Source organism: Corylus avellana, chromosome ca1 (genome assembly GCF_901000735.1).
Source record: "Corylus avellana chromosome ca1, CavTom2PMs-1.0".
NCBI classification, from domain to species: Eukaryota; Viridiplantae; Streptophyta; class Magnoliopsida; order Fagales; family Betulaceae; genus Corylus; species Corylus avellana.
In genome coordinates this window covers 32,762,135-32,768,810 of record NC_081541.1, presented here as the reverse complement: position 1 = coordinate 32,768,810, position 6,676 = coordinate 32,762,135, and the positions used below count along the sequence as shown (strand labels likewise).

General features: G+C 38.4%; 1 pseudogene; it reads right to left on the bottom strand.

The window, feature by feature from the left end:
• Positions 1-4,612: 4,612 nt before the first annotated feature.
• Positions 4,613-5,904, bottom strand: LOC132170192 (putative F-box protein At3g10240; annotated as a pseudogene).
• Positions 5,905-6,676: the final 772 nt, after the last annotated feature.

Sequence of the window (6,676 nt, the reverse complement as noted above, 5' to 3'; positions counted from 1 at the left end):
ATCATGTTTCTCTTTGCCTCTTGCTAAAGAATAAGATTCTTTCTGGTGCTATGAGTCTCTTGAAGATTTCCCGTCATCACATTCATCCGTGAGTGAACACTTTTTATCAAGCTCCACCTCCACAAATTGTTTCTCTTTCTGCACTGTACTTTCAGAAAGGTTTTCTAAGTTAACAAACTCAAACTTCTTCGGTTCATGCTCTATAACTTCAGGTTCTGCACCTTGACCTATCCTTGTACATAGCACACTCATTAAAAGTCACATTCTAACTTCTAATACTCTTCCAATTTTGATCATCCCAAAATCGATAACCGAAGGCCTCATCTCCATATCCAATGAATAAACACTTACTAAATTTACCATCTAGTTTACTCATAGCATCAGACTCAACATGGACATACAAAGTACAACCAAAAACTTTCAGATGTGAAAGATTTACCTCTTTTCCACTTCAGACTTCTTCCGGTAGTATATGGCTCAGGGGAACGGAAGGCCCCCTGTTTATCAGGTATGCAGCAGTGCTCACTGTATCAGCCCAAAAAGTCTTTGGTAACCCAGCATGCAATCTCAAACTCCTGGCACGCTCATTGAGAGTCTTGTTCATGCACTCAGCCACGCCATTCTGCTGCGGTGTTCTCGGGATAGTTTTCTCCATTCTAATCTGTTGTGCAAAAATATACATAAATTAATAGGTAAATAATTGTACGTTTTACCTGCAAGTGCACAAGGTCAACAGAGTAGTATATGGTGCAAGTACAGGATCGATCCCACGAGGATTGTGATTTTATTTAGAATTAATTAAAAATATCAAATTGTCACAGATTTGATATTGAGAAAAATGAAATAAAAAGATAAATGAAAAGGTAAAGGTAAAGGCAGGGCTATGATATCCACCACTAATTATGTTAAACTAGTATATCAATATGCCAATACTTTGATCAAGTTATGCATATTTAATGTTTGCCAACCTAAGGGTTAAACTCTAATGCCTTAAGCTATTGATTTTCCTAAGCAACGAATTGGCCACTTGGTCCATGCTCAAATTCTTTTCTTTCCTAAAGGATTTAGCATGTCTATACTAAGTTGTTCTTTAGAAAAGCATATGTTCTATAGAAATCGACAAACACACAAGGCCTAGGGCATGGATACATACTCCTAGTTCCCTATGTTGATTAACCCAAGAATCGCGGTGTGGATTCTTTTGTTACTTAAGTTAAACCCAGGACTCGGCCATTCAAATTGATCTAACTAACAAGTCCATACCACATGCACATGTTGATCAGGCATACACATATGAGGAATTCATGCAAGCAGGTATTAGTCAAGTTAAATAGCACAACATGATCATCACAAGGCGCCAATATTGAGATATTAATTTAACATAACTAGGGCTTCAATCTAGCCCTAAATAAAGTATAAACTACATAATAAAGATAAAAATGGTGGAAGAGAAGAAAAACCCAAACTCCTCTTGATTCAGCCTTCAGTTCCTTTCCAGAGCTTGTGCCTCTTTTCTCCACACTATTCCTAGAGGCTAAGAGGTCTATTTATAGACTTTAGAAGTCCTTGAAAAAGTAGTAAACCCTAGGGATTTCGTAGGATTTTAATCCTATTACAATTGGGAGTTGGAAAACCCTAATATGGAAGGAAAGGGAGTCTGTCCGCAGCTTCTAGAATTCTCCAGCGCACAGGTGCGATCGATCACAGTGCGATCAATCACACTACCAGAAACTCCAATTTTTCCAAAAATCTCTCTTTGAGCCCAAATCTTCCAGATTTACTTCATTTTCTTCCAAAAGCCTACAAAAGCAAAGAAAATACAAAAATGAAGTAAAATGGCCTAATTAACCAAAACCAAAGGATTAAAACATGCAAGTTAAGGGCTGAAAATATGAATATTTTAGCACTTATCATAATCCCATTCACTGCGCAAAACTGTTTAAACCCACTGTCTTCGTATTCTCCTCTATTGTCTGATCTCAAACGCTTGAGCTTCAAGCCAGTTTCAGTCTCAACCATGGCCTTCCATTTCTTAAAAGTCTCAAATACATCAAATTTACTTTTTAAGAAATAAACCCATACCTTCCTGCTTGAGTCATCAATAAATGTGATGTAATACTGCGAGCCTCCAAGAGATGCCACTGGTGCGGGACCCCACAAATCCGTGTGTACTAGCTCCACCTTTCCAAGCTTAGGTGCTTTGCCAACTTCGGCGAAACTCACCTTCTTCTGCTTCCCTAGGATGCAACCTTCACACAAATCAGACTCAACTGACTTCAACTCTGGTAGTTTCCCCTTTGACATAAGTACCTTCATCTCTTTCTCGCTCATGTGCCCAAGCCTTAGGTGCCATAGTTTTGATTCAGCACCCGTATGTGCAACAACAATTGTATCCTTGCTGTTCATGGTCATATAGAGAGTACCCGTCTTATGACCACGAGCCAAAATCCTAGCTCCCTTGCTGACCTTCCACTTTCCATCGTGGAAATGAATTGAATGCCCTTCCTCATCAAGCTGTCCCACTGAAATTAGACTATTCTTCAGCTCCGGAACATGCCTGACCTTTTGTAGCTTTCATACTGAGTCACTGTGAACTCTAATGCGAACATTGCCTATGCCCACAATATCTAGTGCCAATCCATCAGCCAAATACACTTTCCCAAAATCTCCACCAACATAGTTCTCGAGAATTTTATGGATCGCTGTCGTATGAAAAGATACTCCTGAGTCTAAGACCCAAGAATCAAGGGGACTATCAACAGAGAGAAGTAGGGCATCATATATTTCTTCTGTCACTACGGTTGCATAATCATTCGTAGTCTCCTTTTGCAGTTCCCTGCAATTCTTCTTGTAGTGGCCAGTCTTGCCACAATTCCAACACTCAGGTTGTTGTCCAAATCTGGATTTGCTTCTCCCTTTTCTGGAATTTGATCTACCTTGACTGGAATTTCTGTCTTGTCCTCTACCCCGAGTTTCGAGGTTTAAAGCAGCACCAAAACAAGAGGCTTCACCTACATCTCTTCTGCGAACCTCTTCACTGAGAATCAAATCTCTGATGTCTTCATAGCTTAGTTTACTCTTTCCTACAGAGTTACTCACAGCCATCCTCACTGCTTCCCAGCTATTTGGTAAAGATGCCAAGACGATCAACGCGCGAACCTCATCATCAAAATCAAGTTCCACCGAAGACAATTGATTTGTGATGGTGTTGAACTCATTGAGATGATGTGCCACCGAAGCCCCTTCCGTCATTTTTAGGTTGAACAATTTCTTCATCAGATGCACCTTTTTGTTAGCCGACAGCTTCTCATTCATGCTTGACAAAACCGCCATTAGACCTACTGTGGTCTTCTACTTTATAAAGTTGTGTGCAACTGATTTTGACAGTGATAACCTGATAACTGCTAGGGCTTTACGATCAAGCAGAGCCCATTCGCTATCATACATGTCGTCAGGTTATTCTTCCAAAATAGGTTGATGAAGATTCTTCCCATAAAGAATATCTTTAATTTGTACCTTCCAATACCCAAAATCTTTGCCGTCGAATTTCTCGATTCCCATATTTTCTTCTTTACATGCCATTGCTCTCACTCGAACCAAAAACTTTGATATCAGTTGTTAGGAAATTAATCATATTTCCCAAAACCCGTGAGATGCGAAAAATAAGAAGAATGCAGAATAACAAAGATAAGCAATCACACACGACACAAAAATTTAAGTGGTTCGGCTTAACAAGTCTACATCCACTGGCGAAGATGACCCGAAGAAAATCCACTATAAAAAAATGGAGTACAAAAATAGTAGAAAGAAAATCACTCAGATTCCAAAGCCCCAATACACCCAAATCTCACTATCACACAAGAGAGATTATTCTTAAAATAGAATACAAAAGACAGATGTACAAACTTTTCTTTTGCTGGAACAGATGGCGGCTTATCTCTATTTTCTTCTCTCACTTTGCAGCACATTTTCTTCTAATCACTCGTTTTTGGCTCCCCCAAAAACCACTAAGAAGAAAAACACCCTTGCTACCCTTGCACACACTTTGATCCCTCTCAAATTCTCTCCTATGTTGTGTCTATTGCACTTACGTTTTTCTCCCCTCTTTTGGTGCTTCACGTTTTTGGCACACTTCAAAAAACTCAAGGGTTGCTCCTTTATATAAGAGCACTAAGTCGGTTAAAGAATCCTACTACAAGTAGATCTTCTCCTCTTCAAAGTATATCACGGAAACCAAGTCCACATGGGACTTCAATAACTAAGTCGGTCAACACAAGAGTCCAACTTCCAAAAAGATTTCCGAATACCACTCATAAAAGGAATCTCCAACACCTGAGAGGAATAAAAGACAATGGGGCCCACTACAAACTTGATTTCAAGTCACATGTCTAACAATAACTCCTGCCAATGAAGAAGATAGTTTGGAGAGGAAAAAGAAAAGGTACTGGAATCAAGCAGAAATTAAGGAGCAGTTGCGCAAAAGAAAGATACTACCATATATATGTAATATATGCATCAAGTTAGCTACAATAGATTGGTAGACTACATTCCAACCACCTATGCATGAGTACATGGCATCACTTTGCTAGTTTTGTACCAATTGAAGAACAGATCAATCACACACATCCTGGCGACTCTCCCTGCTCCAAGAAACAAGGCTATTGACATGAGGTAGAAGTGAACTTGACAATGGCACAAAACCCTTTTCTATCTCAATTTTTCTCATCACTTGGAGCTGGAAGTCATAAGCATAAAACCATTCGTCTTCGTCCCTCTTGAAAATCATATCTTTTTTAATTCTTAAGCTCAAAAGTGGAACCATATCCAATACGCAACCCATTGTGATACTATGTTGCTTTGTCCAAGATTCACCCAACCCCTCCAAGATCCAAATGTTGATTTGGTTCACTTCCCCATGAGCGACAAAACATAAGAAACCGCTCGTCTCGACAATCCGATCATGAGTTCTACTACTTTTTGGCATGGGTACTATATATATGAAACTTTTCCTTGTCCACATCCATAGACACTATGTAATCACTATGATCGATCAATATGAGGAACCCAGTGCAAAGCTCCAATTGCTGAAACAGGCATGTAACCAAACCAAATAAAGATTTCAAAAGAAGGTCCATTCACCTCTCTCCATTATCTTGTACCAAGAATTAAGACCTCACAACTGAGAAACCCCAACTCATCTCAAAACAGGTGCGCCACTTTATGTTCACCAGTAACATTGCTTAATGCAAAGCCATAAGATTCTTTATGAGGATGATATAAAGTACCCAGAGGAATTAAGTGCAATCAACTTCCTAGTCACAGGATTCATTACTATTAGTCCTCCTTTCTTCAGTTTGTTATCAAGCAAGATTAGACCATTGCAAGTAGCCCTAATATTTCCCAAGCAACTTGCATTATATTCTACAATTTTGCTTCTTCCACCTTTAATTTCCAAGTATTGGATATAAGACTTCAAAGTGGGGTCCATTTTTGGCAGCCCAAAAACATGGACACATTCTGTCTAAAGAAAGCTTCAACTGAAATGGTATTTGGTTTCTCTGGTACGATTGACGCCGAAGGAAAAGCATACAATCTTTCTCTTTCAATTAATGATAGAAAGATCAAAACACTTCCAGATCGACATAGATGGGCATCAACAAATACGGGGCTATTAATTATGGTATGCCATGGCTTACAAACAAACCTTGACCTTTGAACAGAGTCAAGAGGAAGTCGAATGAGAATGTTTGAGATGCAATCTTTAGGAAGGTAGGGGACTAGAGCCTCTTTTTGCTTCTTTTTCTCTTCCATGGATGATGCTCTCTCCTCCACTAATCTTAATAAGCTTGCAATCTTGTTGCCCATTGGTTTGGCCAACGGGCCTTCAATGGATGGGCAAAACATGAGAAAAAAATAGGGATGGGGGTTAGGGGGTCATACACTATCAGCACCTTAACCTGCAAAAAAAAAAAAATTAAATAAAGGAAGAAAAAAAAATTACAATATTTACCCAATGAAGGGTGTATTAACAAGACATCTATGCATGATAATGCCATTTTAAATGAAATTATGATAAATTTTAAGGGTACCAAATTTTTTATCAAGAAAGCATTACTAAACTGATGTGTAATTTGTTCATTGGTATTAGTTACATTTATCTTAATTGGTAAAAAATTTGGTACCCCTAATATTTCTTTAAAAGTATAAGGTACCCTAGCAGCACTCAAACCAAATATTTGTGATGATATTTAAAAAAGAAAAGTAGGTGATGCATGTATTATAATTTTCAAATCTTTTATTTCGAAAATAGTAGTAACATTTTTTTCATTTTTCACGTGGCAATTGCATAATAATACCCCAATAGCACTCAAGTCTCAAACCAAATAATTGTGATGACTGAAGATATCATTAAAAAACAAAACAAAACAAAACAAAACAAAAAACAAAAAACAAAAAAAAAGAGTATAAGTGGTGATACATGTATTAATATTATAAATACAGCACAATCTAGAGGGAGAGGGGAGTGGCAATAGTATTAATAGAAAAAGATCTAATTAAAGAAGAGAAGAGGGGAGAAGAATGGAGAATGAGAAGAGGAAGATTATGATATTTGGGGGACCTGGCTACGTTGGGAGCCACTTGGCCAAGGCCAGCTTGCTGTTGGGCCATCCAACTT